A 14410-nucleotide genomic window follows, 5' to 3' on the forward strand; every position below is an offset into this window, starting at 1 on the left:
ATTATATGTTTGCATGAATGAAATGCTGAAACAGATAAGTAGCTTCAACCCTAACACCATCTCGGCAGGTCAAATTATAATGGATTGGACCAGAGTGAATTTGGATACTCTGAGTTAGAGATTACTTTGGTCGTGTGTCTGACAGCTGGTCTCAGGAATGAGAAATACATTATACAATGTAAGTTCTCCACAAAATCTGTGACTGCTTATTCAGCAACCCCTAATATCTTAAAGTTGACTGTGCTTCATTTAGAAATTGCTTAATGGTAATTTAGCAAACTTGAATTGAAATAAAATGTTCCTTTTAAAGTTTTAAAAATAATTTTCATGAAGTCTCACGTCAGAATAAAATTAGACAAGTCCAATTAGTTTGGGTTTTTTTATTTGTTGATTGAACCCAGAGCCTCATGCATGCTAGGCAAGCAGGCTTCCTTCAGCTATACCCATATTAGTTTGGAATACTGTGAGATAGCTAACCTGAATGATTTCCACTGGTCCCTTAAAAAAAAGACCTCACAGGAGGGCAGACATGGGGCAGAAATGACCCAAACATTGTATGCACATATGAATATATGAATAAAGGGGAAAAAAAAAGACCTCATCAATCCATTTTGTATCAATAGGTTAAAAAAAGGAAGGAAAAAAAAACCCTTCCAATTTAACAGTTCTTTTTATTGTGTAGAAACTACTTCTGAAACATAATTAAGAAAATTTCACAAAAAGTTCTCAAAACTGTATCTCAAATTATAAACATCTTCTTGTGATGATTAGAGAATAGAATTTCAGAGTGGTCTTCATATAATTAAGGACAGAAGTGGTTGGTGACAGTGGCTGTGTGTTCAAAACTGCTGAGTTGAAAATAATACGAAGTTCAAAAAATTTACAATTTAGTATCCGTCCCTTTTTATGTCTCTTTATTCTTTTATTCACAAGAAAGTTTTTTTCAGCTTTAGATTATTTTTAAATTACAGAGGAAAAGTCACACTGCTAAGATTTCCTTGTAGCCTCATGATATCTCTCTGTTCACTGTATCCACCCTTCATAACCCTGCCATTGTTTTCCTACACTTCTGTTGCAGGCCCAAATCTACAATGGTCTCTGCCCCCTATTGGCTCTTCTATGGTTAGATTAGTTACATGGCAAAAGAATTTTGCAGGTGTTATTAAGGTTACTAATCAATTGACCTTGTAATAAATGACCCAGGTTGCCTACCATACTCACATAAGCCCTGTAAACAGTTTTCATCAGTTGGTAGTAGAAGTAGAAATCACAGAGATTCCAAGTGTGAAAAGGATTTGTCACTCCATTGCTGGCGTTGAACATGGATGGAGCCATGTGGTGAAGAATATCAACAGCCTACAGGAACTGAGATCAGCACCTGGCTGACAACCAGCAGGGAAATGGTAACCCCAGTCCTTTTACCACAAAGAGCTGAACATGGTGCACCATCTAAGGCTACTTAGAAGACTTAGTCTTGCTTTCTTAATCCATGCTGATAGTCTCTACATTTTAATTGGAGTATTTAGTCCATTAATAGTTAATGAAATTATTAATATAGTAATAATTTAGCTCTACCAGTTTTTTATGTTTGACCTTCCACTTTTTGTTGAACTTTTCAATTTTTGCAGAACTCTGTTTGCCTCTCTGATGAGTATCATGTGCTAGTTCATTGCTTATTTACCTGACATTTTTCTAAATGCCAATGAGATTCAGCACTTTTCCATAGGGTTAGAACTAAATGAATATCCTCTTTATGAAGCTGACCAGGTCATTGTCCCATTTTTTTCTGTTGAATCTTTTGATTTTATTGATTTTGTAGCTTTTTACATGATCTTGATATATGCCCTGATTGGGTCTAAATGTCTCAGTTTTGTTCTCCTATCCTATTGCTCACCTTTTTATTATATTAATAGTATTTTTAAAAATAAATATACACTCTTAATTTTAATGTATTCAAATTAATTCTTTTCTTAACATCAGTGTTTCTCACTGATAAAGGCCATGAAGACCTCTTCTAAAATGTTTACTGTTTGGCCTTCCTTTAGGTCTTACTTCGATTTGTGAATGAGATTGGACTCAAATTTCTCATCTTCCCCCTCCATGCAATATGTTATTTTGTTGGTATCATTTGTTGAAAAGGTCATTTTTCTAATCCTCTGATAGATAATGTCATTTTTGTTATGAATCAAGTGTTCCTACATGCATGAGTCTATTGCTGAGTTTTACACACTGTTTTATTGGCTTATTTTCTGACTTTAATAAAAAAAAAAAAGGCCTTATTTAAAAAATTCCTAACAGGTAAAAATAAGACTAGAGGCTTGGTAGAACCAATTCTTCTTTATGAATATGTTGTCTATTTTTAGCTTTTTATTTCCATATAAATTTAAAATCACTACTGATATACACAATTTCTACATCCTTTTGATTAATATTATATTGAATCTACAGATCCATGACCCGATTTGATGAGTTAATAGCCTTAAAGTATTTGGACTTTCACTCCATATCTCTCTACTTATGTAGGTCTGAACATTTTTTTCTTTCAGGATTATGTTTAGGTTTCTGCACTGTTTTTTGTTTTCATTAGATTTGTTTCATTAAATATTTTTGGTGTTCATGATAATATTGCCTGTTATAAACTTCATTTTCTGAATGTTAATGACATATAAAAAATATGAAGCCAGGTGTGGTAACATATACCTGCACTCCCAGCACTTGGGAAGCTGAGGCAGGAGGATAGTGAATTTGAGTCCAGCCTGGGCTACAAAGCAAGACTCTCTCTCTCTCTTTCTCTCTCTCTCTCTATATATATCATCTATCTACATAACTATATAAATCTATATATACATACATACATATCTATCTATCTCTATAAACATGTTTCATTTACTGTTTATGATTCCAGGAACACTGCTAAATTCTAAGTTCTTAATCTTATTATCTGAATGTAATGACAAGCTCATTTTCTTATTTCCAGCTCCTGTGTCTTGCTATTTCTAGATCTGCTCTCTTCTTTAGGACCTTCAATAGAATATTAAATGGAAGTGGGCAAATTTTTCTTTCTCCAATTTTCAAAGGGAACCTTTTTACTTTTCTAGTTTAATATAATGTCAATTACATTATATTATAGAGTTATAGACACTCTATCAGATTGAGGAATTTCCTGCTTTTCTCACTTTACTAAGAGTATTTTTTTACAATAATGGATAATGAATTTAATATAATCTTTTTTCTGCATTTATTGAGATAAGTCTATGGCTTTTTCTCCTTTAATCTACTAATCAGAGTTATGTTGCTAAATTTCCTGAAGTTCTCACATAAATCCACTTTGGTCATGATACATTTGTTTTTAATGTATGGTTGGATTTGTTTTAAAATCATCTTATTTAGGAACTTTGTATTCATGTTCATAAATGAAACTGACCTTTGGTTTTATTTCCACATCTTGTCCTTATTGGATTTCTGTGTGAAGATTTTGCTAGACTTAATTTTCTGTCCAAGAAGAGTTGGGAAGATTGGGGTATTTCTACCTAATTGTTTGGTGAAACTCATTTCAATCACCTGGGCTTGGATGCCTTCGTTCATGTGTGATAGATTTTTAATGATGAATTCAGTTACCTTTTGTTTGTTTCAGACAGGATCTTGCTATGTAGGCCACACTTACCTCAAACTCAAGATCTTCATGCCTCAGCCTCCTGAGTGCTGGGATTGCAGACCTGCACCACTGTTCCCAGCTTGGATTCAGTTACTCCAATTGTAATGTGACTCTTTTTCTTTTTATTCCATAGATTATATAAATTGCATTTTTGTCAGCATTTGCCCATCCAAATCACATTTTCAGATTTATTAGCATAAATTTGTCAAAAACTATCTGCTTGTTATCTTTTTAGCATCTGTACGATCTGATGTGAGAGCCTCCAAAATTCCTGATCTTCATTATTTCTGCTTTCTTCTTAAGTAGGTTAAACAGGTTAATTAGTTTTAATCTTTATAAATTATGAACCAACATTTAGCTAGTTGATCCTCAGATATATTTGCCTTCTGTCTCATTCATCCTCTTATCTTTAACACTCTTTGCTATTTTTCTTTTTTAACTTTCTTTTTTAGTGGTATTAGGGTTTGAACTCAGAGCCTCGCACTTGCTAGGCTGGTGCTCTACTTGAGCCACTCTGCCAGCCCTTCTTTTGTGTTCTCCTGAACTATTTGCCAAGGCTGGCCTCAAACTGCAGTCCTCCTGATCTCTGCCTTCTGAAGAGCTGGGATTACAGACATGAGCCACCAGCACCTGGCGTGGCAGCATTCGTGTTCTCTCCCTGACTAAATGTCAATATCAGTTGCCTCCTTCTCCCATCCCTCTCCATTTTGAATTGTGACCAAAAAATGTCTCTAGATGTTATTGCCAAATGTCCCTTCAGAGACAAATTGCCCTAGTTGAAAACCACTGATATGGTGTAAATTTTCTCAGTACATTATGAACAGATTCTAGTAATGTCAATGACAATACATAGGATAAAGTTGGTGGTTTACTGGCTGTGTCTGCATTCTGTGCTTTATTTCTGTGCCACTGATATCACTGGTAAGCCTCCACTCCTTACCACTGTTCTCAAAATGAGCATCGTGGATCTAGAAGAAGTTAATACCTCACCCCTATTACCCACGATTGGTCTGGAGAGAATGAAAGAACAATGATAGGCAGGCTGTGGAAATTTAAAATACCACTGGTGAGATTTTATCCTCAGAGGCTCTTCAAAATAGTTGCTTCAAGCATCATGGGATAGAAATTTTTTTCTATCAAGTGATTTCTGATAACTTAAAATTTGTCTTACCTGTGTTGGGCTCATGTATGTGTATTACCTGGCAAGCTATAAAAAAATAGAACCAGAAAAATTCTTTCAAGTTTGAAAAAGAACAAATTTGAAGGATTCACACTACTAAATTCAAGACTTGGTGGAAGTTAAGAGTTACAGTAATTACAACTGTGGGCATGGCACAAGAATATACAAACAGAGCTGGTGGAGTGGCTCCAGAGGTAAGAGTACCTACCTAGCCAGTGTGACATCCTGAGTTCAAACTCCAGTACCACCAAAAAAAGAATACACAAACTGATCAGTGGACAAGAGGGAATAGTCAGGAGGAGATCTGACATATGACAGACCTCAATGCAAATCTGTAAGGAAATGAGTGGTTTTTCAATAACTGGTATTGGAATAATTGTATAGTTTATGAAACAAAATGAAACGACCCCCTACCAAACATAATAGACAAAAACTAATTTGAGATGTTCCAAATGTGTCAGATAAAACACTAAAGCTTTTAGAATTAAGCAGGAGAATTTATCCACAACAGACAGTCCTAAATAGAATACTAGTCATAAAAGACTGACTTCATTAAAATTAAGAACTATATTCATCAAAAGACACAATTAAGCAAGCCAGAAAGCAAACTACAGGTGAAGATTTTAATTTTAAATATATTCAACAAAGGACTCATAATCAAATCAGCTAGAAAATGGCAATCTAATTTCAATAGAATGGTCAAAGACTTGCATGGGCCTGTCAACAAGGAGCTATTCATAGGATCAATACGAATATGCAAGGGTGCACAATATAGTTATTTGTCACAGAAATAGTAATTAAAACTACAATGAGGTAGCATACCCACGAGAATGGCTGAAATTCAGAAGACTGTCAGTATGAGATGTTAATGAGTTATTAATATCCTGTTAATTAAAATTGGAAGGAAACAATTGGAACTTTTACTTACCATTGATAGAAAGGTGAACTGGTGCAGCCACATAGGAAAACTGTTTGATGGTAGGAAAATTAATGGCGCCATGTGCTTATTAAACAAAACACACACACATTTCTACTTCTAGTTACATAGCCAAGAGAAGGAGCATACGTGTTCACTAAAATGTGTGTTTAAGACTATTCACTGCAGCATTATTCATCATGGTCAAAAACCAGAAGCCACTCAAATGTCCATCAATAAAAGAATGAACCAATAAGTCTTACAATGGAATAGTACACAGTACAGAGGGTCCTCTGTACCCACTAGTTCTGCACCCCAACCTTGGTTCAAAGACATTTGGGGAAAAAACCCAGGCATGGTGGCTCATGCCTGTAATTTCAGCTACTCAGAAGGTGGATTTCAGGAGGATCAGGGTTCTGGGCCAGTCTAGACAAGAAGTTAGCGAGACCCCCATATATATGAATGTATATGAAACATATGAATATATATATGAACATTGAACATGTATAGACATTTTTCTTGTCATTATTCCCTAAACAATACAGCACAACAATTATGTACACAGCTTACATTGAATCAGATACTAAAAGTAATCTAGAGATGATTTAAAGTATTGAGGAGAACTGGGTAGGTTTATGCAAATACGCTATTTTCTGTAAGGAACTAAGAATCTGAGGGCTTGGGTATCCATGCCGGGTCCTGGAATCACAGGTATCAAAATCCTCAGATACCTATGCTCCTGAAGAAAACTAGCCTAGTATTTGCATATAACCTACACACATCTTCCCTACTCCTACCTCATGGTTGCCAAGAAACATCCGTACTTTAAAACAAAAACTGGCAATGAAAAGTGGCCGTTTTTTCCTTCCTGGCTGCCTGAAGATCAGCTGTCATCATGAGTGACTTGGTAACTATCCCGAGCAGGAAGTTTCTGACCAATCCTCTACTTCAGAGGAAACAAATGGTCACTGATGTCCTTCATCCTGGTAAGGCAACAGTACCAAAGACAGCAATTTGTGAAAACCTAGCTAAAATGTACAAGACCACACCAGATGCCATTTTTGTATTAGGATTCAGAACCCATTTTGGTGGTGGAAAGACAAGTGACTTTGCATGTTTTATGATTCCTTGGACTATGCAAGGAAAAATGAGCCCAAACACAGACTTTGCAAGACATGCCCTGCACGAGGAGAGAAAGACCTCAAGGAAATAGCAAGATGAACGCAAGATCAGATGAAGAAAGGGGACAGTGAAGGCCAATGCTGGTGCTGGCAAAAAGCCCAAGGAATAAGGATTCTACAATGACTGCCTGCGGCAATTGTGCGGATTTTTCATGAAGGTTAATAAACTGTAAACTCTTCAAAAATATTTGCTCTGGGGTTGTGGCTCAAATGGCAGAGCACCAGCCTAATAAACATAAGGCCCTGAGTTCAAGCCCTAGTACCACACACACGCATGCACACACTATTGACACTCGCAACAAAACAGGTTAATATGATAAGTGAAATAATATAATAAGTGAAAGAGGTCACAACAGTACATTACACTTCCCAGCCTTTATTTATTTATTTATTTTGAGACACAGGCTGACTAAATTGCCCAGACTGCCTCAAACTTTCAGTCCTCCTGCCTCAGTCTCCCAAGTAGCTGGGATTATAGATGTGCACCAGTCTACGTGGCTAGATTACCTTTAGGGCAAGATACTGACTAGGAAGGGGCAAGAGGAAACCTGGAGGTGGAGAGGAAAGGGAAGGGTACCGAGGGGTGAAGAGGGTCGAAGTATGCTATGTATGTACACATGAAGAAACACAATGAAACCCACCAAACACGTGTGAAGCACAGGGGACGAAGAGGGCAACGGAACAGAATGGAGGGGTGAACTTTTCAAGGTACACTGTATATATATGGAATTATCACAATGAAATTCCCTCATATTATTAATGTATGATAATTCAAAATAAAATAAAAAATTGAAGAAGAAAACCTGGAGATAGAAATGGTCTATAGCTTTATATGGATGGTGGCCTTATGGATTCGATCTGTAGCAGGGTTCATTCCTTTGAGCAGTGTTGCTCCAGCAGAGGGAGTGGGACTAGAAGTTTTCTAGAGATGAGAAAGTAGTATACTTACATGCTGAAGGGAACAGTGAAATACCAAAGGACTGGAGATGATGCAGACAGAATGACAGATTGACATCTTTAGCAGGATGGCCAGAAGGGAGGCTGGGGAGGTTCTACAGGAGGAAGGAGCAGGAGGAAGCTAGGATGCATGGACTTGTGTACATGGGCGGATGTGGAGACAGTGCCTTAGGAAGATTCTTCTGCTTGCTTCTATTTTCTCAGAGAATCAGGAATCATCAGCATCACAGTGCAAGTGTGAGAAAAGAGTGAAAGAATTAGGAGAGGAGCAGAGTGGATGGACCACTCATTTCTGCCAATTGAGTGGTGTGAGAATTGCTGTCTAGAGGCAGCGTCTTTCACAGAGAAGGAGAGCAGGGTTTCACCAGCTTTGATATGGGGCAAATGTAAATTTTGTGTGGGAAATCATATATACTTAGGAGTCTCATTTTTACCAGTTGGGGCGGCATTAATGCTAGACTCTATCAACAGGAAAAAGTAGGACTGAAGAAATGACTCAAGTGGTAGAGCTTCTGCCTGACTAGCAAGTTTAAGGCCTTGAGTTCAAACCCCAATACTGCCAAAAAAAAAAAAAAAATTAGGAAACACACTGAAACTATTTGAAAATGAGTTCATATTAACACAATTCATACCTATTACAGAAATCTTTCTGAACATTTGAGGTTGTATTTGTACTACCCTTTTCTCTAGCAGTGAAAGTCTTGGGAGGTATTTCTAACACCTGTTTTACTATCAGCAATAAAACTACCTAGCAAGGCTTAAGATTTCTTTATAATTCTATTTGTTCTTAGAATATATTGTTCAATGCATGGACAGGTAGAGTTTTAAATTCAGCTGCCACTTGGAATAATTATTTTCTCTGCATAGGCTCTAACAATATGAAATAAAAACAGGCCCTTTATTTTTTGAGTTAAGTTTGGATGTTTGCTTTACATGTGCCCTCTAAATTAATTTTTAAATATACAAAACACATCAGTAAAAGAAAATCAAGCCAGGCGCTGGTGGCTCACACCTGTAATCCTAGCTACTCAGGAGGCAGAGATGGAGGTTTGAAACCAGCCCAAGCAAATAGTTCACAAAACCCTATCTCGAAAAAACCCATCGTAAAAAGGGCCAGTGGAGTGGCTCAAGGTGTAGGCACTGAGATCAAACACCAGTACAGCAAAAAAAAAAATCAAAAGTACCTTGCTTTTATCTCTGTTCTCTCCTCATGCACTCCTTATTCCTTAAGGTAACCATTTCTTTTCTCTGAAGGTTGGTTATTTTAAAGAAAAGAATTAAACACTTACTTTGCCTTTGGGGAGGAACTATAATTTTCCTCCAGAGAATGAGGGAAAATTTTTTTGGAGAAAAATGTCAGCTAATAAATGTACAAGGAATTATTTAATTGGAAATCCTTTCTGCAAACCTCAGTGAAATAATTCAGACAAGAATGCTACAACCATTTGGTAAAAGGTTGTTGGAAAAGAGGATCTTGGCTGAGATCCAAGTATCTTACTGTTGCCACGGAAAAATGTGTGATTACAATGAAGAAGTCTGACATCATCCCGGCTAGGTGATCTAGCTTGTCATCATGTGCTTAGCAATGAGGCGAAGGAGGACATGCATGGCCTTCTTCTCAAGAGTTTCACATGATTCTAACTTAGGAAAATAAACTGACAGAGGATCAGGTTAATCAATCAGACAAATCCAAGACAGATATCATCTTTCAAAACAACTGATCTGGTCCCCTCATATGGCAATGTCAAGGAGGAAAAGTGGCAGAGCTTCTGGGCATCAATGGCTCATGCCTGTAATCCTAGCTACTTGGGAGGCTGAGATCAGAGAATTGAGGTTTGAAGCCAACCTGGGGCAAGTAGTTCACAAGACCCCCATCTCCAAAATAGCCAGAGTAAAATGGACTGGTGATGTGACTTAAGTGGTAGAGTGTTTGCATTGCAAGCACAAAGCCCTGAGTTCAAACTCCAGTCCTACCGAAAAAAAAAAAAAATTGGCAGGGCTGTCCCAGGTTAAAAGAAACGAAACAAGACTAGATTTTCAAAAGACATGATGAGTCACAAATGGTGAAATGTTCACAACAGGTATCTAAAGTTCAATGCTTTAGAGTATTAAATTTGGTATAAATAGTTGTAATGTGTGAGATGCGGGGTTGATTCTTCACTTTAGCAACAAGAGGAACACTGAACAATATAGGGCTGCATAGTTTTATTTATATAAATAATTTAAAACACTTCACAAAAAATTCAAAAATTTAAATTCAAATTATTTATTTAAATTTTTACTTAAAATTAAGACATTAATTATATTCAGATTTATTTTTTAACAAATTAAAATATTTTAAAAGAACTTTTGGAAAATAATCTTAATACTTTCCACTTTGGATGAAATATATTTAAATATACACATATATTTTATGTTTTATATTACTGTCAACAAAACACAAATTATAACAAAATCCTTAGAAGAATGAAATGAATATTTTTGTTAAAATGAAGGCAAGACAACTTGAGAAAATTTCTTCAGAATACAGATTTGTGAGGAAGATATACAGTGAAATAGGTAAATATGTAAAGAATAGAATCAAAATAAGCAGAGTGAGAGAACTGAACAAAACAGAAACATTAATTAAAGGTATATATCTTTATCATTCATTCAAACATTCAGATATGTGCAATAATTGAATTCAGTCATTTGACATTTTGTACTTTGTCACATTAAAAACCATTGTTACACATCTTTTTCAAAATTATTGTAATAAAAATTTATCTACCAGCAAAGGAAAATGGAATACACTTAAATTTGTTAGCCTGATTAAAACATTTTAAACAGTAAAACCTACTGTATGTGAATCTTCTTGTGAACTCTTGTCTTGGGCCTTGCAAACATTTAGGATGGGTCTGACTGCAATTTTAAATGTCAAGAATAATTGAGCGATATTTGTAACGTTTTCAAAGAAAAACACTGGAACCCAACAGTGTTCAACCCTGCACTATTCAAAGCTCCTTTTAAAAAACCTCTAAAACCAATGATAACTGCAGATATTCAAAGGCTTACAAAATATGTATGATTCCTTCTTGAAAAAGTCATATAAAGATGCTATTAAACAATCCAAAACGACAAGCTTGAGATTAAGAGATTTTGGGGGATTTTTTTGGCAGAACTGGTTTGAACTCAGGGCTAGGCAGGTGCTCTTACCGCTTCAGCCACTCCACCAGCCTGAGATATATTTTAATTCAAAGAAATTCATGATTTGTGGATGAGAAAAAAATACCCTAGCTAAAGTCAATAAACTTGCAAAAGTATTACAATACCAAATATATGTTAAGTAGCTTTTAGAAAACAATAGTAAAAAAGCAATCTGACTGAAAAAATGAAACTAAGGTTATAAATATGCAGAGGACTAAATAATAATAGGCACAAGAGTAAAATCAAATACATATATATGTATATATTATATTTATATATAAATCCAAATATATATATGCACATATGTGAGAAGTTCAAAACACATCTAACATATTCCTATAGAGAAATGTAAATTAAAACTTATAGAAATACAAGCTGTTGATAGCCTATCACTTCACATGCATCAGATTGTTAAGCACTAAGCGTTAGTGAGCACCTTACCACAGATCTCATTTCATTCCATCCTCCCCATCGCCACTGCAGCCACACTGGGCAGCCTGTGACCTTCACACAAAGCACTGTTCCTTCTGTCCCCAAACACTTTCTTAGATATTAACTCCGACTTGCTTCTTAATTCAGGTCTTTGCCCCGAGTCAACTATTCAAAATTTGCCCAGATCACCCAATCTAACCCAGAAATCCCCTTACACATGCTCCCTCTGCCCACCTTGCTCTATCTGCCTTCACAGCACTTACTAGTTGCCCTTTATATAACACTTACTTTATTGTATTTATTTATTGTCTGCTTCCTCCAGTAGACCCTAAACTCATGAGGTACAAGGACTTTTTCACTCTACCACATCGTGCCAGACAATGAGAAAATCACTAGCAAAGCTACTGATAAAATGGAACGTTCTTTACTTGTGAGGGATATGTATATTTATAATAGCATTTGTGAGTTTGTGCAAAATTATATATATGTAGGACATTCCCTTTAGCCTAGCAACAGGTAACTATTCATATAATCTAAATAAAGCTTCAAAAATCTAAGGATTTATATAAGGATGTTTAGAATGGCAGTAATTACAGTGAGAAAAAAACTACAAACAAGGAACACTCATCAACAAGGCTCTGGTAAAATAAAATGTGGTTTATACCCAGTATAGTCTATGTAGGCCAAAAGAACTGACATTACATCCATGCATATTGACCTAGAAGGATCTGTACTGTATTTCAAGCAAGACTCAGGTATAAAACACTGATTAGGCTTCCACTCTTACACATGTGGATGTGTCAGCCTAGTGGAATATGAGGTACCATTTATTAGTAATGGGATTTGGGTATAGAAAACAAAGAATCCTCACACCCAAATGAGTACAAATCGTAACGTCCCCATTGTGTACTGTAATGAGTATGACAGGTACTATAGGTTGTGGACCCAGCAGCCATTGCCCATCGCTACCTCTGCTGGCAATGTCTACCTCTCAACATGGAAGTAGAAAATGCCAAAGCACTCTTTCCCAGCCTCTTACAGTTGAACATGACTGATGGGAAGCAAAACTGTGCGAGGGTCTCCTAGGAAATTTGTTTTTTTCTCCTTGAAATGAGAAACACAAGGAGAAACAGCCCACTTCCTTGCTTCTTGTGTTTGAACATACCTACCTGAGTAAGTCATGGCTGGAGCTGTGAGAGCCATCTTGTGACCACCAGATGAAAGCTAAGTGCACCATGGAAGCGAATCCAGAGCCCTGACTTGACCAAGTTGCTGTAAATCCTAGAACTCTGACCTCCTGCCCTCTTAGTGTATGCTATATAAAATTAGTAAGTTTAATTAACACTTAATACATTTCTATTGTTGACATTTCTTTCAACCAAGAACTTAGGTCAATTATAAGCAAACATTTTCACCAACCCTGCATTTATGTGGGTTTTATAAACACATGGAGATTTGAACACCAAATACTAACAGTACTTATCCTGCGTTAGACAGGTGGAAGGAAACTCCAGATAACTTATTTGTTCCTCACATTTTTATAAATTATGTGGATATTTAATAAGCAAATATAGTCAAATAAAAAATAATAAATCTGATTTCATTGAAAATATGACATCAGGGTCAGGCAGCAAATAAGACAAAATAGACATGAGTTAAATGCAGTAAATGTGATTATTAAAAAAAATCACAAGTTACAAGTCAATAAAGAAGCACAATTTAAGAAATGTGTAAGATAATGTACTTTAAAAGACTGGGAAGTCTTTAAAATTGAAGCATTTTCTTAAATGAGAGTCTAAATAAAAATGTTCCATGTCATTGCTGACATTGACATTTAAAGAACACAGCTTTAAAGAAATTCTTTTTAAATTTTCTTTTTGAGACAAGGTCTCACTATGTAGCCCAGGTACTAGAGAGCCTCCTGCCTCAATCTCCTGAGTGCTGGGATTATAGGAGTGAGCCACCACACCCTGCTAAAGAATGCCAAAGCATGTGCAAAGCCCTGTGTTCATTACAATAATAAAGACAAATTACTTCTGTAATAAAGACAGAAAATCTCAGAGTTAGAGAGGGTGAAAACTGACCAACATCAGAGCTGGGGTATAGCTCCCTAGTAAAGTGCTTGCCTAGGGGCTTCTGGCTTGTAACTGAAAACAGTGGAGAATGGATAACATTACCAGTCTTCCTTCTCAGAACCATAATGAATAGAAAAGAACAGGAACAAGGACTTCTGACACGAAACAGCATGCAAATCAGTTTCCGTCCCTTTCTCCTCCTGGAAACTGGACAAAACCAACAAAAACCTGTGACCTTTCTCAATCAAGCACACGAAGTGTGTAAACCACAGATTATAATTTATGGTTATACGTAAGTACAGATGTTCCTTAACTTACAGTGGAATTGTTCCAATAAACCCATTATAAGTTGAAAATCCCCTAAGTCACAAATGCATTATATTCTTAACCTACTGAGCATCACAGGTAGCCTCAACTACCTTAAATCTACTCAAAACACGTTAACCTCCAGTTGCAAAAGTCATCTGACACAAAGCCTGTTTTATAATGAAGTGTTGGATCTCTCTCTCTGACAGAGATGGGTGTTTTGTAGATGTGAAGGGATTCAAACACACAAAACACAATATTCAAAAAGAAACTACCAACAGTACAGTGTGAATTATCACCTTTGACCATCACAGTCATATGACTGAACAGGCGCAGTGGCCCATTGCCACTGCTCAGTATTACAAGAGATTACCTTACTGTAGGAAAAGATCAAAATTCAAAGTATAGTTTCTATGGACTATGTATCTCTTTTGCTCCACGCAAAGTAAAAAGAATCCTAAATTGAGCCATTGTAGGTTGGAGATTGTCTACACTGCCCAAAGCACCCAAGATGGTGCAGAA

The 14410-nt window shown here is 36.3% G+C and overlaps 1 pseudogene; it reads left to right on the forward strand.

Moving 5' to 3' along the window:
- The first annotated feature begins 6646 nt into the window (after positions 1-6646).
- Positions 6647-7042, forward strand: LOC109693546 (small ribosomal subunit protein eS24-like; annotated as a pseudogene).
- Positions 7043-14410: the final 7368 nt, after the last annotated feature.

The sequence above is a fragment of the Castor canadensis genome, chromosome 9 (genome assembly GCF_047511655.1).
Source record: "Castor canadensis chromosome 9, mCasCan1.hap1v2, whole genome shotgun sequence".
NCBI lineage: Eukaryota > Metazoa > Chordata > Mammalia > Rodentia > Castoridae > Castor > Castor canadensis.